Source organism: Chiroxiphia lanceolata, chromosome 2 (genome assembly GCF_009829145.1).
Source record: "Chiroxiphia lanceolata isolate bChiLan1 chromosome 2, bChiLan1.pri, whole genome shotgun sequence".
NCBI classification, from domain to species: Eukaryota; Metazoa; Chordata; class Aves; order Passeriformes; family Pipridae; genus Chiroxiphia; species Chiroxiphia lanceolata.
The window spans coordinates 15603052-15629094 of NC_045638.1; the positions used below are offsets into that span (position 1 = coordinate 15603052).

The following is a 26043-nucleotide window of genomic DNA, read 5'->3' on the forward strand; positions in this document are numbered from 1 at the left end:
CAGCTGTTGGATATTTTCTGGGAACCAGCCTGTGAACATTTTATGAAGTATGTGAGAGTGAGAGGGTTTTAAATACGTGCAGCAGTCATGTAGTGTACACACAGTAATGTGAAGCTTCAGTATTAAGGTTTTTATTAGTTTTTAGTGACTAGTACACTGTATTTGAAAAAGTAACCTTCTGAAAAGACATTGGCTTACTTGTAATTGTATATTTATAGAACTGATGGAAATCCAGCCATGAATCCAACTTCTCCCATGGCAGGGGAATTTGAGGGAAATGGTCTTTAAGGTCCCCTCCCCTAACCATTCTATGATTCTATGAAATTTATGATTTTGCAAACAAAATGCGTTGCTTTTCATTCTTTATTCATTGTAATTGCTGATGTTTAAAAACATTCTTATTTAAATACACACAATATTGTTTTACCGATAGAGTTTAGTGTCGGAAGTATAAATTAATATACAAAGGAAATTCAATTATTTCCTCTTCTTGTTCAGGTTTGTCTTTTGTATTCTTAAGAAAACCTCAATAGAGTATTCCTGTTTAAAATATGCTGTTGTTTAAATTGTAAATTACAGAAAAAACCCGCAAAACACAACAAATTTGGACTAAAAGGGAAACTAAACACTTTTCTGTTTTCCTCTTTCTGAAGCTCCAAGCCATGAGGAGAATCTAATCAGAGACTGAAACATGGACTGAATGTGCTATCTAGAAGTTATCTTTTCAAAGATATAACTTCTTTGGAGATATAATATCATAATACTTTAAAGTAGCTTCAGTTTCTTCAGAACTTAGTTATACGCTATTATTATTTGAAATCTGTGTTATATAGAGAAGTCAATGTGGTTATGGCAATAGTCTCTTAAAGTAACTTCCATAAGGATTTATAGAATTGGTAGGATTAGATGGTTGATGGCGTTTCTCCAGCCTAGCCCTAAAAGGTTGGGAGGCAGAGAAGGTGTCCTGAAATTATACTTTTTCTTCCCTGAAATCAGTTTTTTCTTTTTTTTTTTTTTCCCCTCTGGCAACTTTGCAAGCTCCGGATGTTTTTATTTTCTCTGTAGATTGTGGGTGGGTGGGTATGTTAGTAATCCATGTATTTTGGTCTGATTCGTTTTCACACTTCTTCTGGCAATTGTTTTACTGTTGGAGGAGGCTGCTGTGAGAAACTCTTCTCTGTAGGTAAAATTTGTAGAGGTGCTTAGCAGCATTTGCTAAATATATCTTGCAAATATATATCTTGAAAAATATACTTCTACAGTTTGGGATTTAAAGAGAGTATCTGATTTTTCCTGGCAGGACCAAAAAAATCATTAAAATTCTTAAAACACAAGCTCCTAGAAAATTGAATTGCAGTTCAGTCCCACTGCTGTTTGAAGATAACGTGTGAATACTTGTCGATGTTTCCACCTTTTTTGCAATTTAATTACAAGACCCTGAGGTGGATTCCCTCAACTTTAGGAAACGTTATCTGATTCTGATGGTTTTAATATTTGTTTGCAAAAAAATAAGAGAAAGAGTATTCTGAATGCCTGTGGTGTAGCTGCAGCATTTAATAATCATAATTGTGAAGGGTTGTACTTCAAGCTTAGTCTGCTAAATAGTCCATTTTCTCCATTGCAATGATCCAGAATTCATCTACTGATTTTCTTTCAGTTTGTATTACTTAAATTTTAAGTAACAGTAACAGTAAGTAAGAATTAAGATGGGAGCAAGAGGGACATGTAGAAAAAAAGAAAGCTATCAGGGATTGCAAGACTAGTTGCTCTAACTGCTGCTGTCATGACTTAATGGTACTGTTTACTTCTGATTAAACACAATATTTTATTAATAGTAAATATATGTGTGTATATGGGAGTTGTTTAGAGGTGTTGATTTTTAATTTATTTGGATTTTCTCTGTTGTATTTGGGTTTTACTTCTATGTACAGAAGTGCTGTTTTTTTCTGAGGTATCGTGTATAGACCATTTAACAGCTTTCATGTTTTTATAAAGTGTCGTTCCAGTATCAACTGGAATGACAAACTATTTGCATTATTTGCTATTAGAAGTAATGTTTGAGTAATTATGTATCTTTGTGTTCTGTGTCTGTAAGTGCTGCAATTTCCTCCTAAAATCTTTTGGGAACTATTGGGGAAGCTGATGGTGAAGACAGTCCTTAAAGGATCCACCATTTCTTGCCATCACTTAATTATTTACTCTACTAGAATTTCACTGGTGCTGTTAGTAAAATTATAACAGAACATTAGAGCAGTTTAGGTTTATGATCACGGAACATGTTGTTCTCTTCAGAGTTGGAAAGAGACGAGTGCATGTGAGTCTCATAATCCTCATTTTTTGGCTTCTTTACAGCCATATGAAATATATTATTGCATATATATATCTATTCTAGTTGTTTAGTTACCCTTGGAAAAGACAAAAGTGCAAGTAAACTACCATCCTGTAATAGGATGAGTTATTAGTTTTGACTTCAGACTTCTGCAAAACTGGATACTTAGCGCCAAAGGTTGTGATGGGGGATGGTGAGGAATGAAAGGCAAGAAACAAGTAAAGCATACGTTTTTAAAAATAACATTGGTACCTCCTTGCCAGTGAAAAGGAACAAGGCAAGCCTGTCATCTTTACAGAAGGAGGTAATGACTTCTGCTTTTATTGAAATTTTCGACTGGGAATATTGAGGGAAATAAATGCATCACAAGTAATTCAAGAGTGTGCAAGGTCTATGTATTTGCTGCTTCACAAAACCTCAATTTGTCTATTTCCCACTTCAGGAGGACTCACTGCACCTTTTGAAAGATTGATTCAGTACTCATTCTTCCAGAGAACTTGCATTCACCTTCCCAGAAGCCATAAGCCAATATTGTCAAAAGCCTTGATTAAAAACACCTTTCCTACAGAAACCGTCTTTAAAACAGAAACTTCTTTTGTAACTTTCTTGATTACTTAAGGTTGCAAGTTATTGCCATTATTTTGGCTGGTTCAGGATAGCCAGTTTAGCTAAGCCTTGGTTTCCCTTTTAAACATGCTTTGGTGTGTTTGGGCAACCTGATTTATCTGTCAGTGTTTACTTAATAACTGATAATGCAAACCAAATGAAAATCTTCTTTATCCTTTTGGCTGAAAATGATTCTCTTTGTACTTGGAGCCAAGATCATCATGACATTCAGCATTCCTTTTGCCACCTGTGTTTATCAGCTTTTTAATTGCTTGATTGTTTTGTTTTTGTTTTTGTTTCCCTGCCTCAAGCTTCCTTATGGTGCTGCCCCCAGGGCCTTGCCAGCAGGTGAGCTGACTGCCTGTCCTACTGCACATTGCTGTCACCTTGTCTGCATCACATGGCCATGGCACTTCAGAGACATGGTTCATACACTGTCATCAGCCACTGCTGAGTCACTGGCCCAATGAGTACCTAATAATTATAGGTAGAAGAAGATAAAATTCAGATCTTCATGTTTTCTTTATGCTTCTCAGATGTCCTATGTCTTAATTTTATTGTACTGTCAAGTACAAAGACAAAATGTAATTTGTTCCTCCTTCTAAAATGACCTCCTTCCAAGATTGACTTGCAGAAATATAGATGGAAAAATGTCTGTAATTCAGAGCTACCACGTTAACTATCTTGAATAAAAAATATCTAAAATTCACCGACCACAAAGGTGCACATGTGTCTCAATGTAGCTTTCAGTAAATTTTTTAATGCTTCCCTTTTGTTTTAGAGGAGTCTAATTCTGAAACTTAGTCGAATAGTTGCTATATAATTTGTTTCATGAAATTAGGTTCTTCTAAGTGGAATTACCTGAAAGGTGGTGTTGTGCGTGTACAGAAGGACATAAGCTCAGTTTTTTTCTTCTGTTCCCACACACCTTATTAATTTTGCAACCTTCAGTTGATTAGTAATGGTCTGTGGTGTGTTACTGTATTTACCTTTCTTTGACTCTGAGGGATCTGTCCCTTCAAACTGAGAGCACTGGAAGGCCTGTGGTTGTGAATTTGAGTTGATCAGTTTTCATGAACGGATTGTCACAATTAATGATGGTTAATTCAAAAACAAGAACTGGTTTGTTACTGACGTTGTGTAAAAGTGTATAATGCTAAGGTTAAACTAAAATCCTGGAAGGATTTGAGTTAGCTTGCTGTGAGATATCACCAGTATTTTTCCCTGCAGAAGGAAAGATCATATGTACTTTGAAACCTCCTTTCAATAGTTCAGTGAAGTTCACAGAATAACTAGGAGGATACAACTGCTTACATCCACCAGTTCTTGTGGGACCGAGCACTGTATTTCATAGTCATTAATTGCTCTGTGGTTCTGCACAGAAAACTGTCCAATTTCTCTACTGTCATCTGACATGTTTTTAGTAGGTAATATGAACTTCTGCAGCCTTTCAGACAACGTGAAAGTTTTTTAAAGACTATTCAAACTGGTAGACATCAGGGGAAACTTTTGAGTAAGTGGAGGAATTAAACTGTAAAATAAATGCTCTTTTTCAAACTATAATCCCTTTCCTGGTGTTTTCAGCAATACATATATATGTGTTCATGCAGGAGGCATGCATAATGTGTGTATGCTGTATGCAGAAATAAACACTGGATCTAAAACCAAAACATACAAATTAAGGTATGAGAAATTATTTTTAAAGGGACTTTCACTTTACAAAATAAAGGAAGGAAATTTATTCTCTGGTATCATCCATTAATTCAACCTTTATTACTCCACTAAGCAATTGCATAAGGTTGGGGTTTTTTTAAATCTGAGAGTTTTTACAAATAAGTAGAATGTGTGTTGCTTGTGCCTCTGAACCCTGGTGACACTTGTAGTGACACTCTGTAATATTGACCCCATTTCTTTGTACTGGGATTTTTACCACTGCATAATTTCCTTAGTGAACATTCAGATATTTAGAAAAGAACAGTTTTTGTTTGGTCTCTTTAAATTGAGTATACTGTACTCCCAGTAGTTTGCTTTTTTTAAGGTTCATGTGTTTCCATTAGAAGCTACCCTTCTCTTCCCACTTCCCCACCCCACAGCTTCTGTGTGGGTTTTATTTTCTCGTGGAGCTAAAACTGGGTGTACAAGTTACAGGGTTGAAGAACTCCTGCAGGGCTTCCTTGCTCATGCCTGGAGTTACTTGTAATGTGTTGGTAACCTGCCTCTCCAATCTCTGTACCATGTCCTTCTCCTGTCAAATTGTAGCTCCATGACACTGAGCACCATAAAGAATGAGAGAAAATACTTATTATACCTGTGTCAGAAAGGGGTTTTTATTTGAAGACTGGTTATATTAGTGGAGGCTTTCTCGGTCACGCCTTTGATTGAGCCTGTCTGTACTAAAATGAGATTCTCAAGTCCTACCACTGAAGAATGTATGTGGAAGGACAGACAGGGAGATGGGATTTGAGTTTTAACAACCTGCAGTGCCAGGATTTGCTAATGAGTGCTAACAGATGTATTTGTTTTCTGCTGATGTTTTCAGACATTCAGAAAGTAAAAACAGGATTTACAGGGAGAGGCTAAATTACTATCTCTTACTAGATTGTGTTGTTGGAAAAATTGACTAGGCTCCCAGACTTGGTATCCTCTCATCAGATCTGGCAACAAGCAATGAAATGAAAGATAAATACTGGCTACAGGCAATTATTTTTAGTTAAAGCCAATTAATATTAGCTGGTTAGACTGCTTGAGAGAAAAGGGAAGTTTGCATCACTGGAGCATGATACAGAGTAGCAGGGGGAGACTTGAACTTCAAACAGCATTCTTGGTACTGTGCTGCCATTATAGTGACACCATCATTTTATTCAACTTCATCTCAAAGTAGTAAGATTTTGCATTCCTGCTGCTGTCAGGGAAATGCAGGTAAGTAGGGCTTGCGAAAAGGTGTCACGTGATGCTGTAATGGATTTGTGAAGTGAACCACCACAGATGCAAAGATATATAGGATAAAATAATACAAAACCAAAATGTTCTTTGTAGACATTATGGATGAACAGCCTCACTTGTGGTAGAAATATGCATCTCCTGCTCTGGTGTACCATTGTTCTTTCATGGTTATAAGAGTGTTAGTGTAATGTATTGCCAGAGAGCTCCTGCTATGCAGCAGCTGTATAGCAAAGCTTTGCTTCGGGGCCATCTAGTAAAACCCTGCACAGGAAGCAAACAGGCTGTACCAGTAAGAGCTCAGTCAGTTAAACCAGTTTAGCTAGTTTAAGTCAGTGGTAGGAGCTTCTGCTGGTTCAATTACAAATCACACCTGGTAGTCTTACTGCTTCAGCTATGCTAACAGAAGTTTGCAAGCAGGTACCATTTTGGGAAATTCCGCTTTGGTTGTTTACCATATGTAGCACATTGTTGCATTGTAGTCTTTTCCTTTTTTTTCCTTCTCCTTTTGTATCTTTTTTTCCCGTCCTCTCCAAGGAATTTACAGCTATGCCTCTTAGTTGAACGTAGCTGCTCTTGGATATGGTTATTAACTACCTACCTCTCTACCTGATACATTTACTGCACTCTTGGAAGAAACAAGAGAAGTTTAAGGTTTGAATTCTGTAAGTGGAAGAAACAGAGAGTAGTTAATATTCAGATTTTATTCTCAAGTGAAAGAGCTAGAATGAATAATGAGAGCTGTGTAAGCTGTGCGAGACAATAGGACAGCATTTAAGATCCAAATAACTATTGCTTTTTCATAAAACAGTAGCATTAACTCTGTTTTTGTATTCAAATATTAGCAGATGAGACCACTGGAAAGAACTGATTGAACAGTTTCTCTAGCATTTTTTTAAAGTGAAAGGGATGCCTACTCAGTATCTGGAAAAAGCTGCTTTAAGATGAACCCATAGTAAGCTAACTCCACTGTACAGGAAATGTAGCTAAAGCACCCAATGACATTGTTTAAAATGTTAATGAAGCATTTTCGTGCACTGCAGAAACCATAGCTATGCTAGCACAAAACCAAAGTTGTGTTCAGTGGTGTATTGCCTTGCAGCTCCACTCTCCTGGGTGCACTTGTGTGCAGAGAGAAAAGCTGTACAGCTTGTACTGTGTTAGATTGCTTTCATGAAAGTAGTAAGAATGATGTGACTAAGCAAAGTTTGGGGAAGCACAGGTTTGATGAGGAAAGAAACAGAATAAATAAGAAAAGACATGGAAGAAATGGGCACAGGACAAACCACATAAATTCAGGCATCTCTTGACAGTGTTGAAAAAAGCAGTACTCTAATATCTGCCAATTATGTGGTGGATTACATAGGAGCTTCTCTAGAACCTGGTTCTAGCCTGTAGCACTTCCTTCCCATTGCTGTTTCCAACTTAACCTATTGGAACAGAAGTTGTTCAGCATACTGTCTATTCCTGAGTTTAGGAAAGGTAACTTCTTGGGAATCAATTCTGCCACACTGCTTGTGTTAAAGCTTATTGTGGACAGATTATGATTTTTGCCAAAAACTCTGTAATAGCATAGTTCCCCACAGGAAAGTTGGATGCTGTTATAATACATGGTCAGTCTTTTTCATTGTAGCTCACAGGATGTATATATGTTCTAAAACATACATTTTAATCTGCAAGGTGGTGTTTTAGTTAATCACGTAAGTAAGAATGAGTGTTGGAATTGCTTGAATAGTTATGTTTAATGTGGCTTAATTTCTTTTCCATATGAATGCTTGCTCTGTGTTATGATTGATTGCAAAAGTAAACTTTATTTGCAGTGTTTTTGCTTTGGGAAACCTATTTTATTCTGTCAAATGTCTTTCAGTAACACTAGGTTATATTTGCTTCCACAGTATAAAGCATTCTCTCCTCTCTATCATTGCTGCAACCCAGCCTGATATCTGAAAAACAAGTATTATTTTCATTCATACATCATAAAGGTAGCATAGACAGATCTGATACAATGCCTAACCCACAATAAAATCTCAGAGGAGATTAGTTCCAGACAGAAAATTGATTTTCTCAGAAGAAACCTTAAGGGAGGCTCCTGGGGAGTAGCAGAAAGCAAAAATCGATCATCTTTTCGAGAAGGAAAAGAAGGAGAATTTGGGGAACTCAAGCCTCACATTGACCTCCTGGAGTAATTTCCGAACACATGAAGGACAAGAAACTGGTTGGCAGTAGTCAGCATAGATTTATGAAAGGGAAGTCATGTCTGAACAATCTGATAGTTTTCTACCATGAGATCACTGACTTGGTGGAGTGGATGTTATGTTGACTTCAGCAAAGTATCTGACACTTCCTTCCATATCTTGACAAACTGATGAGGTACAGACCAGGTAAGTGGATGGTGAGGTGGACTGAAAACTTCAGAAGTGCCAGACTCAAAAGGTTGTGATCAGCAGCAGGAGGTCCAGCTGAAGGCCAGTTACTGGCAGTGTTCTACAGAGAGGGATAATGGGGTGATGCTGCTCAGTCTTCAGGAATGACCTGGATGACAGGGCAGAGAGGACTCTGAGCAAGTTGGCAGGTGATACAAAAGTGGGAAGTGTTTGACTCCCCAGAGGATTGTGCTGCCATTCATAGAGGCCTCAACAGGCAGCAGTACAGGCTGTGTCTGAGTGTCTGGAAAGCAGCTTTGCAGAGATGGACCCAGGGATCCTGGTGGACAACAAGTAGATGATGAACCAAGAACTGGTGCTCATGGCAAGGGCAGATCCTCACTGCCTGGGCTGCATTAGGCTGAGTGTTGTGAGGAGATGGAGCAATGAGATCCTTCTCCCTTTCTCCTTTCTGGTGAGGCACATGTGGAGTGCTGTGTCCAGTTGTGGGTCCTCCAGTACAAGAGCGAGATGGAGATAGTGGAGTGAGTCCTGTGAAGAGCCCTGCAGGTGGTTGAGGGATTGGACAAGCGTGTGACATCTGAGGAGAGTGTGAGAGAGATGGGACTGTTCAGCCTGGAGAAGAGAAGACTCAAGGTTTTGTTATTGATGTGTCTGAATGCATGATGTGATGGAGTACAGAAAGTGGAGCCAGAATCCTCTTGGCAGTGGAAGGAGGAGAGACAATGGCTATGAATTGAAATATAGGAAAATCATTTAACCATAAGAACAAATGCTTTATTGTGAGGTTGGCCAAACACTGGAACAGGTTGTCCAGGGATGTTGTGGACCCTTCATCCTTGAATGTAATTAAAAGCCTGCAGAACACAGCCTTCAGTATTCTACTCTCACTGACCCTGTTCTGAGCAGAGGTGCCTTCCTGCCTTCAGCCATTCTGTGAGTCTGTGAAAGCAATTAGTTGGATCACAGTACTTTGGCTCTATAGACATCACTCAGCTATGGAGTAGTAAACAGGAGTGTCAGTCGAAGTATGGAGGACAAGACACCTAGAGGCTGTATCTGGGGAACAAGTGACGCCTTTTCTGTATAATCAAGTAAACTGTTGGTTTTAGTTTCCGCTTCTATTTATAACTACATATTTTTTTCTCTCAATGAGCAACATGTTTCACACTGCAATTAAAAATATGTCTTTCCCACTGCTTATATGCACATACACTTATGCCAAGAATAAAGAAGGAGGTTGCACCAGCATTTTGAAATTGTAATTCTTGAGGCACTTGAATAGGCTGAGTGAACTCTGCTGCCTTTAGCTGGTTCTTTTTTTTTTTTAATGTAAAACCTAGCTTTCTGCAGGCCATACTTTTATGTGCATCCCTTCCCTTCTGTCCTTCCTCCCCATATGCCACAAGTTCTGAAGTGACCTTTAACTGTGAAGAGGTGAGTTGTTAATTTATTACAAGTTGTAAGTAACCCTTTGTGAAAGTAGGCAGCTGCAGAGAGTATCCACATTCTGTGAAAGACAGCAATACAAATTCAAGGCATGTCTGATGTAAACGAATCCAGGGGGAGAAGAATGGTTAGAGGTAACTGCTGATAAAACTCGTGTCCAAAGAAATAAAAATATCAGAGTATCAATCAATCTGTTACTCTGAGTAGCTTCAAATTACTCAGAGGGGTGGGGAGGAGGTAACTGATTAACGTTTGTGAGTGTGCATGTATCAGTTGGTTTATGAATGAGAGAGCAAGGGCATAAGATGAGTTTGGAAAACGTCTCTTAGTTCATCCCCCTACTCTTGCAGGCTCTGTGTTTCACATTTATGAAGATTCATTGTGTTGTTGCTGTGCCCAGCAAATGCTGCTTGAGAATCAATTTGCTTTTGTGCTTAGCAATGTTCCTTTATACTTTATCCTCTCCTTGTTGGTTCAGATGACTTTTTGGGGTTTTTTTCCCCATGATGTTTCATCAGTCCTGTTTGCTCTTTGATCTTAAGCAGACATTGAAGGTCTTCTCTTTGCTTCAGATACTGTGGTGAGGTAGGCTTTCATTCTCTTGAGAATACTGGCAGCACTTCTCTGTATTTTATTTTACAGTGCATGTTATGTGCTGGGCCAGACATGACATGATAGAGTGATACACAGTAACCCAGATTAAGCCTAAGTATTGCAGTGTATATTGACTTTGACTTATCCATTATCCATTTAATAATTTTCTGTCGTTTTCAGTAACCTGTGAATCAGTTCATGGACTTGTGTCAAATGGACTCAAAACTATGTGAGAAGCAAAATCTGCATGGTACTTTGGAAATCATAGGAATTTTTAATAGCTAGGAATTTTTCTAGCTAGTCTGAATTGCTATAAGTTTCTCTGAAACTCATCTCATTATAAGATTGGGGGTTTTTGAGCTGTACACTATTGATTTGTTTAAATTTTTTCATGTCATCAAGATTGCTCTTCTCTCGTTAGCTGCTACACATGTAGTTTGGTCTTTTCTCCAAAATTGCTTTTTACTAGCTCGGATGTGTGTTTGTGTGTTAATTTGTGGACTTTATCAGCCATCAAACCACCTGCATGTTGTCTGGTAAGCAGGATGCAGACTGGGATGAGATTTGTCATACACTGAAGTGAGCATCAGGTTTTTCAGTTACCTGAAATAGCCTCCATTTCACAGTTCCTGTAGAGCCATCTTCTCTGTACAACTCTCTTTCTTTTACTGCTAATTATAACCTTCTCTTATGAGTTCTTACAGCCAGAGAATTCCCAAACTGTACCAAGGGGAAAGAAGGATTTAATAATTCAGGGAAAAATGATTGAGTGAAAGGGAAGAGAAAAACGATTGTGGAGAAAAAATTGTGATGTGTATGGGGCTTTGTATGACTTTGTGGAATGCTTTAAATAATTTGGCTGCCAAAGAAATCACACACCTCCTTTGTCATTCATGGAGGGCTCTGCTAAGACAGAAGCTTTGTATGAACAAGATGTTTTCAGAATAGAGCGTTAGAGCAGCCTGATCTGTCTTGAAGTAAAATTTATTTTCAGCAACCATATTCTAAACATACTGTACCAGTGAGAGAGAAGTACAAAAAGCACAAAATCTTGGAGTAGAATTTTGTCTCTGAGTTCAAAGACATTTGGCAGAGGCCAGCCAAGATAGAAAATTATCTGGATTACGTTTGGAAATGGAATATTTGCCTCTCTAGGACAAACCTTTTAGAAACTGGAATTAGGTTGGTATTAGATTTAAGTTAGGAAAATAGAGGAACAGTGAAATTACAATAGAGCAGTCAAGGGAGAGTATTGTAACAGCTGGGGCATGGTTGCTGTTCTGAAGAATTAAAACTGGTGACCACTGTTAAAATAGATAGAAATAAAAAAAAAATAAAAGGATGGAAAAGAACAGTGTGCAGTTTTAAATATTTCTGTTGAATTGCTAAAAAGGGTTGAATTTAAGAAGGGTGATTGAAAGGGAGTGAAGCTGTGGGTTGGGGTTAAAAGGCTTGAATAGGGCACTGTAGCCAGGGTAATATGCTGAAAAATGTAAGTGCAGTTAAAAAAATACCATACAACAGTAAGATGAAAGTGGACTGGAAGAAATGCAGAGTAATGTTCAAACACAGCATAACAGCTCTGCTGTGCTTCCTTTGGGGTTTTGGGGGGTTTTTGTTGCTGTTGGGTTTTTTTTCATGCATCTTCTTCCTCAATCGTCACCACTGTTAATGAGCATACCCCTGTGGCTTTCTCTTCAGACCATAAACAGTGTCTGTAAACCATCTCTACTCCAGCTGTTTCACAGAGGTTTGGTATAAAAACAGAGGGGCAAAATGAGCAAGAGTTGATGGAAGGCATAGGAAGTTAAAAACTGGAGCGCTGAGGTGGAACAGAGGGGCTCTTAAGAGCCACCCCATGGGGCCCTCAGTCTGTTTGTACTGAGAATACCAAGGTTTAATACAAGCAGCAAAGAGATCCCGGATTAAAAAGTCCTGTGATAACGTGTACTGGCAAAGACGGACAGCTGTGTTTGTAAGATTTTTGTTCCTGTGGTGTTTTTAAATGTGCCGTGGTGACTTTATATAGATTTCCCCCAATTAGCCTCCTTTAAAACTTCAGTAAACTGCATAATCAAAGTCAATTTCTCTGATCTTCTTTTGATTTTTTGGGTTTTCACTTTTGAGAGGCACTAACCAGCAGTTACTTTGCATAGTTTTGTTTTATGTAATCTTCTGTTATTGGTGATTTGCAGTATTAGCTTCATGGATTTGATCCAAAGCTCTTGTAGTCTATTGTATTGGAATCCCCTTGGATTGCACTGCCTATTGCTAATCATAAAATACATTTTCTTTAATCTATGCTTTTGCCTGAACATTTTAATATATGGCTCTGTACATGTGTGTGCCTCTTATCTATCTCCAAACCATACTCTTGAGTTTTTTTGCAGTGCCTAAAGGGGAATAGAAAACACTGTGAACTGCGTGTACCAATGTTGTGACTTAAATGACATACCTATGGAGTTTGTTCACTGTCTTTTTGTTTCTTGAAACCTCACTCTTTTAAATAGTGTTAATAAGAATTAATTCTAATTGTCTAGAGACAAAACCTTTAAAGTTGAATTGGTGCAATCTGTTTTGTTGTATCAAGGTGGAGTAGCAGAAGGTAGCCCTTGCATCTACTACCTTTGCGGAGGCTAAGTGTCATTCTGAATTCTCTTTTCCTTTTTGTGGCACAAGTGGTATTTAGATCATCTTCCTTAGTTACCTGTAAAGATCAGAGTCGGTTGTGACAACTGTCTGGGACAGGCATCTCTGCAAATAGTATCCTTAGAACATACAGGAAACAGTTCTTGTTCAAGCTGAGGAATCTCTGTGCTAGAGCAACTCAGCATATCTTTGTTCTAATTATAAATACTTCAGGCCTCAGGGGCTGCAAGTAATCGTCATGTTAGGAACCAAACACCTGCATGAACCTAACTTTCTCTTGAATACCTGGTTAATATATAATTAATGACCACATTATTTAAAATTATTAATATTAATGTTGTAACTTTGCCTCTGAAACACTTAGTGATACCTCTGATATTTGCTTACAGTAAAATAGGTGTGAACATTCCAGAAGGACATGCACTCTGAACTTCTGCAAGCTCTTTAATGGCTGCTGTAGTGGCTTCTCTGACATCAGCATTTAACCAGTCTGGTTAACACTGTTTGGTGACACTTTGAGCATAAAAGATGCTAAATAAAGCTTAATGTTGTGCAGTACAACGCTACCAGTGCAGATGGCAAACAGCAGTTTCATTCTTTGTGAAGTTGGACCGCTTGCACAGTGTTTGCATAAATTCAAGCACGATCTGATGCAAGGAGAAATAACATGTAGTTGTCTGTTTTCAGAGCAGCATGCCAAACATGGAGCCAGTTAATGACAATATGTTTCTGATTTGAGCTTCAGATACATTTTTTTTTTCTTTTTGGTAATACATGACTGATTCAAATAACAACTTGTTTGTATGACTATAGTGTCCCTAAAATGATTGTGTAAGTATTGTGATCAGAGGACTCTGTTAGCTTTCTGAAGCTTGAGGATGAACCGGAACTTCTGCTGAAGTAGAAAGTGCTACTTAATATGGAACTTAATATTCCCTTTAAAGTGGAATTGCAACAATTGGAATGACCAACAGCTATGAAGAGACTGTCCTACTGAATTCTGATGCAGTTAAAAAGAAGAGGTACTGTCATGATTTTGCTGCCTTCTTGCAAACCTCGTAACAAGTATTGTGGAAGGAAACGTGACTGTCCTCTTTTCATGAGAAGATGCTGACAGAAGAAACAAGGGTGAGCTAAAGGCTGCAACGGTTTATTGCAGAAGCTATTTCTACATAGTTGTGTGGCCATTCTGCTGAAATGGGAAGAGTAACTATTGTTGTAGTTTACTGTCACAAATAACCCAATCTCGAGGACTTTTACAGCTTAAAAAATTCAGCGTAACGCAATGGAAACTGGTAAATGTTGAGGTGGTAAGATTCATCATATAGTGTGACAATGATCATTTGGGATGAGCACCTTATTTTCTGTAGGAATTTTTAGAAGCTACCTTTTGTCAGGAGCAAAGCTCTTTTCTGTACTCATTCATTTCTTGTGAGGAAGAAGGGAGTTTCTGCCTACTTAGATGGGATGACCAGCTGACTCACAAGAACATGTAACTTAACCATGTTTATTCAAATATGATAGCCTGTCATATCAAATAAATTTTCTCCAGTGTATTTCTACTTCAAAAGATTTTTAGTTAAGTAATGATTTTTTAATTTATTGGGTTTTTTTAAATGACAGAGTTCATGGAGAAAATTATCTGCTTGCTCTTTAAAAACCAAAAAAATCTGGAATAGATGAATTGACATCACTAAAGCCTGAGGCATAACTTTAATTAGTTACTGGCATAGCTTCCACTACAGCTATTATGCAGTACATATATTAGGGAATGTTTGTCTCAATGGATTTATACTGTCTTATGCTGCATGGATTTTTCTTACCAATGTTAAAGAAATGAGTGGAAGTGTTAGGGAAACTTTTTTCATTAATTTCCAAAATGATGTTAGAATTTTTAAGCATATAATGGTGGCTAATCATCTTCATACCTGTTTTCGTTTTGCACTTTTTGGAAAGGCTGCAGAGACCTTAAGGATTTATTACATTTCTTGAACAAAATCCTTCTCAGGTACCAGAGCAGTTGTTTGTTTTCAGAGGAAGTATCTGTGCCTGTATTAGCAGGAACACAGCATGAGTACAGAGCAGGAATGTGGTTTTGTGTTGATTTTAACAGAGCAAACCTGAGGTTTTTTTGTTGTTCTAAAAATGTTATTTTTTATGAAGTTTGTCCCCATTGCAAAATGTCAGCAGTTGCCCTTGCACTTGTGTTCAGAGGATGCCAGGGAATTTGCTCCAAAAGCAGGCATAGCAACTTCACTCACAGTCCTGTTCCTGAGCATCTTGGTAGGCTCCAGCCATGGGGCCATGTCTGACTTCCTGGGAGCCTGTGTGAGTCCTTCAAGGGCTCCTACTTTTGTGGAGCTGCACGTTCTTTTCTGCATCTGTGCTGTGAGGAAACAGACCACCAGTGAGACTGGCAGAATAGATTCTGTAAAGGGCACTGCTTTATCAGGGCCAGGAAGCAGTTGTTGGCATTCAATCTTCCCGAAAGATTACATTTCCAGCCCAAAAATTCAAATTTAATTTATAAAAAAAGTTTGTGTACTTGTTCACAGTGTTACTATCCTAAAACTGGAAGTTGTAGTTTAAGGTACATGTCTCTGATGCCAACTGGAACATATGAGAAACCAGGTATAAAGTCTCCTATCCTTGGGACAAAGGGGAAGATGAGATAATAATAGAGAAACCTGTGTATCTTAATACACTCGTTAGAAGGGATCAATGAAGTAAAGTCTCCTCTCCCTTCTGATTTGGTGGGACATGGAAAACTACTAATAATTTGTATGCAGTATTGTGAATTTACTTTTCCTTTTTTGAAACTCCTTAAATCCAGCTGTAAAGAAAACATCTTGAAATGCACAGTTTTGGAGACTTTATTACTTCTGTGGTTTATGAATTTGCCCTTACTAAGGAACTTCATGAACCCTGGAAGTCACTTTTTGCCTCTTCCTTCTTTTGAACTGTTTGGGTTGCACAGAAGTGGCAAACATATGCAAGTCTTCAGCTACTCATAAACCTTCCTTTGACAGGGTGTGCCAGAGACTTTGCTGAAACCTGCATGTGAGGTGTTATTACCTACACTTAGGTAAACGTAGCCCTTTCAGGGTCTTGGACACCTCAAACAATTTTGGTATAATTTCTCCCCCAGTCTGACTGCTTTAATCTGTGTTCAAGGAGCTCAGGAAGTTACTTTGTTTGTTTGCCACATTTTATTTTTTTTTTAACTCCTGAGTAGCAGCTGAGGGAGTCGGTCAGAGTTGTATATTTCTTGGTTTTAAAATGGCTGTTCTCTTGTTCATGTTCAAGCTGAAGATACTCCTGAGAGATCCTGGACGAGACAGAGATGAGTCATTCTCCTCCCTCCTCCCTCTGCAGTGCTACAGAAAGTTACTGTGGCTGATGGCTGAGCTCCTGGCACTAAAGGGGAGCAATGGAAGGCAGCTGGAGAGGCTGTCTTTTAGAACTGAACAGAGTACTGAAGTTTACCATCAAAGAGAATGATCTAGGAAAAATTGTATTTTTGATGCATCATCTGTTAAAAGCCACATTTTTAGAGCGTGGAAGGGAAATAATGGTCCGAGTTTAGAGATTAAGTACTAAGTAAGATAGTATCTCTCTTGGGTCTCTGAAATTGTTAGAAAAGTGTTTCCAGCCCTGGAAAACTACTATTTCATATAATGGCTGCAATCCTGAGGCTCCAGATAGGAGCAAGCCTGTATTTCATCAAGCTGTGCAAATGTGCACGATCACATCACTCAATGAAAGGTTGATTGTTTTAAAATAATTGTCAACAGCCCTATGACCTCATCCTTTGGTGTGAAGGAAGCCAGGAGATTTCTTTGTATTTTTCTGTGTTTTTCTCTAAAAGCAAATCAAACTAATTACAAATATTTCAACATGTAGGTGAATAAAGAGATACTAAAGATTCAAACAAATGACAAACACATGGAAGATAAAAACAAATAAACATGGCCTTGCCTGTTGACTGGCTATGAATGCCAGTTCTGTCTAATGTCTGCTGTGGTGGAAACAAGAGAAGAGAGAAAGGTAATCTGTAGATGTCTCAAGAAATCCCTAAAGAATCTGACATCTCTAACTGTTATACAACCATACTTGTGACAGCTGGTCTTTGGAGTAGAATCTACAGTAAGAAGTGCCTTTGCCTGATTTTATTGCTGCTGTAGATTAACCACTGCACATACTAAAATTAAACACAATAATTTAAGCTGTACAAGCATCTTTTTAAAATGATCATCACTTGTGCCATGTATGGTTGGTATGAATTAGACTCCTTGGCTAGCCTTTGTAACCACTGTAATTTGCAGCTAATGAATGCAGTTCCTTCAAGTGGAATACCTTTTCTCCCTTGCATTTAGAGAAATAATATGCATTTTAGATTGATAGGATAGAGATCTAGTTGCTGTGGGGTGATTGGAAGGTCTGCGGGGTTCCAGGAAACTCAGACAGCATGTCTGAGTGTTGCCACAGGGAATCTAACTTGGACTTCAGTAATGGATCCTACCAGCTGTTGATGCTGCCTGCCTGCATCTGTGTGTCCAGGGGGGTGTTCCTGAAGATGCAATGCTGCAACTGTGGTAGTAGGCAGAGAATAAGTGTGCCTGGAGTGTTCTCATGCTACTGTTGCTTTCCTTGAAGTTCTGCCCCAGGCCTGATGGGGCTTGCTTTACGGTGACCCCTCTGGGGTGGTGGTGAGCACTGACTGCTGTGTTTACTTCATCTCTCAGCATGGTGTTTCTGGGTATGCTAAAGTTTCCAAAGGTTGGTTCAGAAGTTTGTGGAAACTACCTGAGAGCGTTATCTCTACACTTACTACGCCTGAGAGTTCTTTCTCTTTACTTCTTCCTCTTCTCACTTCCTCCTCCTCCTCCCTCTCTTCTGCTGTAGAGAAACCACTCCATTGAGCAACTGTTTGTAACCCACTTGGAGTGGTTACCTCCAACTAGATTGTGCTCGGTGTGGGCTGCCAGTCAGCTGTAAACATGGAGCAGTTTGAATCAAACTCATAGTGAGAAAACAAAAATACAGCCTTATGTTTATCACAGAAGAGATGGAATGCTTGAATGCTGCTTTGTGTTCCATCAGGTACCCGTACAAGAGGAAACACTGATTCCCACAGAATGTGACTGTAATATACTGTAACTTTTTATTTTTTATTATTAATTTACCTACATGATACATATTCATGATACATATTTTCAGTTTTCTTAAGAAGTAGTGCAGCAGTTAAGAGGTAATGGTGATGCAGACAGGGGTAAATCTACAATTAGATTTGAAGCTTTCAGCTGTGTTTTAAGATGAACTGTGCTTTTTAGAAAGGCATGTTTTCTGGGTTTTTTGGTCATATAATAAAAAAATCAAAGTAATTTATTGATGTTGGGAAGTATGTCTTGCTAGTAAGTTTGAGTATACATATTTCTCAGCGTTTACTGGGGGAAAAGGACCCTTTGGAACATTTGATCATCTGTATTCTATATCTTCTTTTTTTCTTTTTTTTTTTTCTTTTCTTCACATTTTTGAAGAGAAGATGCTATACTAAAACCTGGTCAATGGTATGCTACAGCAACTGAGAAATTAAAAAAAAAAATTAAAAAAAAAGGGGTGTGGATGAAGCCAACAACCCAGCAACTGAGGATGATTTTAGTCAGCCTTGTCTTTAGTGTAGGAATATTTTTAAGAAAGTGAGGACAGAGAAACAGACAGTAGATGTCAAAGAATTCTTGCTAGGACGTAGGATCTTGTGGTGCATTTTGAAGGATTTAATCTCATTTGGAACGTATGGAGGACTCAAGCAGTCCATTCACTGTGATCAGCTGTTCTTAGTCACTTGTGTTGTTCTTATGGGTCTGGTTTCAGTGTGCTCACACAAGAGGTGGAAGCTGCCCTATGAAGAAGGGTATCTTTCGGTGTGCAGCTGGTCTTGTGTATTCTTCTCCCACGCTCAGCCTTTGTGGAAAGTGTGATGTATGTGAAAAGTTTTGAGATCAGTGGAAATTAGTGTTAACTTGTGGCAAAGACATACACAAGTTTGGAGTAGCCTCTGTCAGTGTGTCTCTATATGCAGGTGGACAAAACAGCTGATTAAGACTGGGTCATGCCTTCAAAATGCTCTTTGCAGGAGAAAGAAAGGAATAATCAGTTTTGAACAAAACCTCTGAGATGTGGATATGATCAGAGCTGAAGCCCTTTGTTTTGGGGTTGCCTGACATCTGTGAACAATGTGACTTTAACAGACATTATTTTTATTTTACACAGAAATAACATAAAATATCCTGGGTGTCAAGAGTTAGGGCAAACAGGATTATAGATATGTGGGTGGGCTGAAGCCTGCCTGTGTTGGAAGATGGATTAGCTATAGTTTTTATTCCTGTCTAAATATTTATTAGAGGTCCTATAAAGAAGACCTGTCGAAAACAATTATGCAAACTAAAAAGTATTCATGGCTATACTACCCACAAATGGCTTTGTGCCTTTTTTCATGAAAATTGTGCCCAGGAAGCACTGAATGAAGCATACAATTAACCAGTTGTTTTGTGAAGTTCTCTGTTGTGGGGCCAATGTGTCTTTTTCCTCATAGCAAACAAATGATAAATTACTTGTGGTTAATTTCTAGATAATTTTGCTTAAAGGGAAGTCTGGTTGTTTTGGAACCACTTTGGTTAAGCCAAAATGAAATGTTTTCAGTTGTGGTATACTGTACCCTTTTTTCTCCAGAATGGAAACATTAGACAATTGTAACTACTGCATTCTGTAGTTCCAAGGTAAATGTTTTGTCTGGAGTAAAATTCTGGTCTCCACTCAGTACTATAATTCCTATTTAATTTAATGGTTACAGGACTTCACCCTTAAATATGAGTAGATCTACTCTAAATGTGAGTAGGATGCTGATTCAATAGCAGTTAGAAACAGAACAAAGCCTCTTGTCAAAGTAGATAATGTGCGTGTGTGTTACTTTTGAATTACACTGTATCCCAGAATAGATCCAGAACTCTGTGTTATTTCAGTTTACAGGTCTTTCAGTAGAATACATTTCTATATTACAAAAATAATTCTGCTAATGCTGCTTTCCTTCAGCTGTGGAGGAGTTGTGCACAGATGTCAGAAGAGCATTACAGGCATTTCAAAGTCAGACAGAGTAGAGAGCTTGAAAACAAAACAAAACAAAATGCTGTCTTTGTGTGCTGGTCTCAGTAAACCATGTTTTGCTGGCTCCCTGCTTTTGGCTGTAGCCACTGGAAATTAAGAGGCTAAAAGCAAAACTGGCAAAGAGCAGAACCACGTGTGGCTTTTGACTGGAGCACGTTACTAGCTCTGGTGCTGTTTGTGGGTGAGAAGAAAGGCAGCCCCAGCTTAGGATCCTGTTGGGCAGGGCCTCCAGGTGAGTGTTCTGCTGCTCCTGCACACCTCTGAGAGCTCATCTCATCACCACAGCAAGTGTATCTCTGAAAGATTTAAAGGTGGTGGTTGAGGAATTTTTTACAGGGAGGGTTTTGGCTTGTTAGCTTTGTGGGTTTAGTGACTTTAAAAAAAAATACATTATTTTTCTTCTTTTTAGATGTTATTGAAGATATTGCTCTTATGATTTAAAAACAAAACAAAACAGGACAAACCCCAAGTAAGCAAAAAAACAACTACCAAAAAAGACCAACTACAAATAAATTCCTCACTTGTTTAGCATAAAATTATTCCTAGGAGATCTGGGCTCATTAATTCTCATGATTTGTATTTCTGATTAAATAGTTCCTCCCCTTCCTGTTATTTTACTATTCCTTCCCCTCTGATGTATTTTTAGAAAATAATCATACATATTTTCAATGTATCAAACAGGCCAAGCTCTTTTGATTTCCCCTTTCAAGTGTCATTTCCACTGATCGATCCAGCCCTTTGCTTTTCCTCCCTGTGATTAGTCCTTTACTGCAGAATTGTGTGCAGCACTCCAGGAAAGGCCATGGTACCTAGTTATTTACATGGTAACAGACTGTTTTTCTACAAGGCTCCTGCCTTATTCCAGCCTTTTTTTTTTTTTTTTTTTAATTCAGGCTCCATATCTTTTTTCAGTTGCTTTCCTTCCCTTCTTCCTGCCTCCTTCTACTCTTAAGCTTCAGCGATGCTGTTCCTTTCCTTGTCAGGTATCATTGCTCTTTCCTCGATCCCACCTCTAGGGCTTCTTTAGCTTGTCATCATTTTCAGCTGTGCCAGGCCTCCTCTTCTTTTCCCTGGCTCTGTTTCCTTTCCCTCTCCCCCTCCTTGCATCTCAGGTCACCCTGAATTTGCTCTGCTTCACCTTTGTTTCCTTCCCCAACAAGTTTTTGATCCAGATCCTCATTTTAGTCTAAATGCTTTTCCTCTCTTAGTACTTTTGCTCCTCCAACTTGATTTTTGGGGATTTCCTCCGGCAGTGGTACCACAGGGGCCTCTGGAAGCACAAGGCTTAGTCCTGGTGCCCATTTGTGCACCTGGCACAACTGGGAGCTGTCATGAGAGGGGAGCTCTGCTTTCCTTCTCAAAACCTTGCAATAAATACATTCAGGCATCCCAGCACATGTAGCATGGTGAATGAAATTGGAATCTGTGGAGATCCTGTCAACTATTACTAAATTTGTCAGTTGTCTATGTTTTATTTTAATTTTCAAATTATTATTTTTCTACCCTATTTGTGAGATTTTTATGTGGATACCAAAAAAGCATATTCCTTGTATAAATATTACCCACGGTAATATTTAAAGGCATGACATATTAAAACATGCCTCTAACTGTGTGTTATTTAAAGGTTTAGGATCTTACCATAATTAAAACTACTTTGTCCTAAGGTGGTTTTTTTTCCTAGAAATATATTTTTGTTAGAAATAAAAAAAAGAGAATTTTGGCATTTTTCCTTTTAAATCTCAAACACTTTGTTATATAGTGTTTTTTAAAAATTTGTCAAGATAATACCTAGATAAATACAGTTTTCATAATAGGAAATAATTTGCAATAATGGAGAGTACTACTGGGATCCTGTGAGATTTGTACAATGTAAGTTACCTTTTCAAAGGGACAAAATTGGGTCAGTTTTGTTGTTGAACTTGTAACTTCAAGCATAGCTTTAGACAAATAAAACTCAAAGAAAATAAGTTTTTGTACAAAATAAATGTTTCCCTATTTTTAATTCTAACAAGCTATTAAAAAGCAGTAAAATTTTAACTGCTACCTCAACCAAATTTTATAGCCTTGTTTTCATCCAGGATGCTTGAAATAAATGAAAAGAAAAAAATAGAATAGATTCCAAATACAAAATATCAGCAAAAAATTAAAGGCAATTGGATTTTTACTTGCAAATTTTATTTATCTGATATAAAACATTATTTGTGGCAGGCATAGTTTTCCTCTGTGTATGATCTGTGTCCACATGCCAAAGAGTGCATTTTTGTGCAGCGTCATGTGTGTATTAAACTGTTAGTTCTTGAATACTAAGGCTCCACCTTGATATGCAAATGTTATTAGTGACCGTTTACATTTTTTCTGGAAGAAAAAACAGAATCACAGAACAGCAGAATGTATTTCCTTACATGCCACACACACACACACACACACACACACACACACACACAGAATATCTCCCGAGGCAACAAACAGTTACAATATTGACTGAAATATCTAATATCTGCTCATTTCTTGGCAGAGCCACCCTTACAAAATTTGTACTGTTCCAGAACCCACTAAATAGATTTAGAAACAGATAACTATTATGAGGGAAGTAATTGCATTACAAATATCCTGCTTGAATTCACTCCTTGCTGCAGACAATTTAAAGATGTTATGAATAGTAGAAAAAGCAATGAAAGATAATATTAGGAATTTTTGTATGCTTTGGAATATGCTTTCTTCTGAATGAAATGAAATATTTTTAATTTCAAATTACAAAATTTGTTCATGTAAAGGTAATAAAAAAAGTAAACACACTTGGTTGCACAGGTGAAAGAAATATTTCTTTCCAGTATTGTGAATCCTTTTTTGTTTCTCGTCAGCATGGAGTTTAACGTAGGGATTCACCTATTTGAGCACATCACAAGAAGTGCTATGGAGAGGGGACCTAGGGATCACTCCAAGCCTTTTCTTTATGAGGGCTTCAGCTTTGGGAAATGAAAGGATATTTTTATTTTTAATTTTTTTTCCACTCCAGCTGACATGCAGTCTGACCTGGCAATAGCAAGGCCCTGTATGATGTGTTCATTCAACCAGAATTGTTACTGCTGGATCCTTCAGTTGGACTTGGAATGAGCTTCCTATGAAAGCCTCTGCCTGTTATTAGAATGAAATGGTGCAAACTGTTTGGGGTGAGGAGGTGGGAACTGACTGGCTTTTTGCTGGTGGTGATAGGAGGCTTGATTTTCCCCTGAGATGGTGAATGGGTCTAAATCACCATAATAAAGTGCCTCAGGGTTATTTCACAATCTGTGGTTGCTCTCTGCTGCTCATGAAAATAGCCTTTATTATTGTTTCCATGTTCTTACAATTTCTCAGGAGTCTGGGAATGCATTTGTCATCTCCCACACTGTTTTCTTCCCTTTATTTAGTTCTGAGGCAAAAGAGGAACTAAACCCCCCTTAGACCTTCTTCAATGGCTGTTGTCACCATTTTTTGCCATTTATTACAGAGTATGTAAAATCCTCCACAGAGTGCTCAGCATAGGGAATGGAGAGCCTGGGTCTGGGAGGGAGAGGAGTTATTCTTCCTGTAGCCTAGCTGAGAACTGAGGTGTTATCTGATGAAGCATCATAGTAATTACAGAGACTGAGAGCAAAAATCCTTTGTATCTGGATATATGGAATCTTAACTTACCAGTTTATTTGGGGAAAAAAACCAACAAACCCAAGATAACTGTGTAAGCAGTACTTTTTTGAGTAGAAGAGACTGATGTTATGACCTAGTAGATTAATTCTATTGTATGTTACTAGTTACAGAGACATTTACAATGTATTTAAGACTAAATCTGTAACCTATGTAAATTGTAAAATAGCAATATCTAGTGATATTATGTTGTGCACATGTACCCAAGAGAATTACAATGTACTCTGTACCCAGAAGGAACACTTATTTCGCATCCTGTGGACTCTCTGATGGTGCTGGAAGGACAGATGAGGCTTCTTTTTTTTCTGAATATGTTCAGATTCATGTGACAAAGCCAAAGCTAATATGAAGAAAGAAGTGGATAATGTGTTAGCTACTCACACACGTTACCTTTCTTAAAACTTTGTCTCTCCCTGTTATTTGGAAAGGGGTGTCTGTGTAAGGACAAAAGTAGTTTATTTGGCCAGAAACCAGTTTGTTAGCAGGCTCACTGGGAGGCTGGTATCTCTGTGGAATCAGAGTTTCGCAAAACGGTTTCTGCCCTGCGCTCACATTCCCCTTCCTGCTGCCGCAGCTCGCCCAGGTGGCAGCCACAGAGCTGAGACAGCGTGGGAGACTCTCTCCAAAGATCCAGGGTGCGTACTCGGACTGACGGGACATGTGAAAACTGTGCCTCTCGTCCAGATGTATGTGCTAGGCATATTAAAGTGGTTCAGGCATACTAGCATGAGTTATGTTTTTTTTCTGCTAGACTTTGAATGGAGGTAGAATTTGTGGCTGTGGTGGTGTGGAAGTTATGACAGTGCAGAGTATGTAGTAGGGAAGAGAGAAACTATTTAAGCTGCATAATTTTTCCTGAATTTTTCGTGGTCTAGCACAATGTAACATATTCATATCACATTATAAAAAAGGACATTTGTTTGAAATTTTGAAGAAAAGGTTGCTCTATTTCCTGAATAAAGGAAACTTTGTATTAATGAAATGTTCATATGGATATCTTACCAATTCTTAGGGGAAGTATTTTCATAATTTATACAAAAGTTACAAATTTCTTAAAATTTGAAGTTGTCTGTTTACTTAACTAGGATTCATTACTCTGAAGAAAATTAATTTGCCTGTCTTTGAGGCAGTATAGAAAGAATCTGTGATTCACCTATTAGACATACTGCATGGCATTTCTGAAAATAATTTAAAAGGAGGAGGAGGAGGTGGCCTACCTGAAGCAACCTAATGTTAACTGCAAAGGTCTCAAAAGTGATGTAACTTAGCAGGATTTGTCAAAGCTGTGATGACTTGATAGTGACGAACATAAGTCATGAAATGCATTTTCTGTTGGTTGACCTTTTAAATTATTTGATATTACTTCTAGTGTTATTTTTAAATGAGCCTTCCTTGAAAATATGATGCTAGTATCTTATTTCACTTTATTTCACTCCACCTTCACCCATTTTTAGTTTTAGCTTCCCCTCTCCCGTCCGGTTTTATTTTCTTGAAGCATTATTTTGTTAGATGGCTAACTGCTGTCAGGATTGTGAAACAGAGGCAGTGAGATGTCCCTTGTTGTGCCTCAGAGATTATTTGAAGTAGAGTAATTGGGGGGGAGGGGGAAGTGAGGGAGGAGAAACCAGAGATAATATCCTGAAATTTTTTTAAGAACAGCCTGAAAGGATGGGCCATAACCTTAATATCTTCTGTGCTTACTTTGGAAGGGTTCTGGAAAGTTCATATAGTTAAGCTGCAGATGACTGTCCATGTGAGATTCCCCTTCTGCCACACTACAAATTTTTCCTTTCTCTGTAACTAATTAACTCTATAGCTGGTTCTATACATGGTAGTGTTTAGAGCCTGCAGAGTTAAAACCCAGTTAGTAACCATGGCAGCTCACAATGATCCCGGGTGTCTGGCAGCCTTTCACCAATTCAGCACATTTTTTAAGCTGTAGGATTGGGCTCCTGAGTCTGTGTTAGCAGTTTGATTGTCCCTGCAGCTCCACTCCTAGTGCAGTAGGACAGCTTAGAGTGCATTTCCTACTGGATTTAGAAATTTTTTTCTGTGTGGAGTCTGAACCTTCATACCTAGTTGGTAAAGACTTTAAAAAAACACTCCCAAAACTACTGAGGGGACAAAACCTAGCCCAGAACTTGTTGGATGAGTATTTTTGGGTTATGGATACCTTGAAGACCAGCAGAAGAACTTTCAGAGTATTGCTTCCTCCATATTACAGCCACTAAAGTGTGGAGACTC

At 38.3% G+C, this 26043-nt stretch overlaps 1 protein-coding gene across 8 annotated transcripts in view; it reads left to right on the plus strand.

Annotated features, from left to right (window-relative positions):
- SH3KBP1 (SH3 domain containing kinase binding protein 1) overlaps nt 1-26043 on the plus strand; it is a 223755-nt gene that overhangs the window by 29302 nt on the left and 168410 nt on the right. Inside the window, exon 1 of one of the 8 annotated variants that reach the window (XM_032679344.1) lies at nt 20329-20347. The exons of 6 other annotated variants lie outside the window; for them this stretch is intronic. The gene's annotated coding sequence lies outside the window, so the exon portion shown is untranslated. Of the gene's footprint in view, nt 1-20328; nt 20348-24415; nt 24435-26043 lie in introns of those variants that run through there. One more of the 8 variants, XM_032679345.1, reaches the window with a different exon arrangement.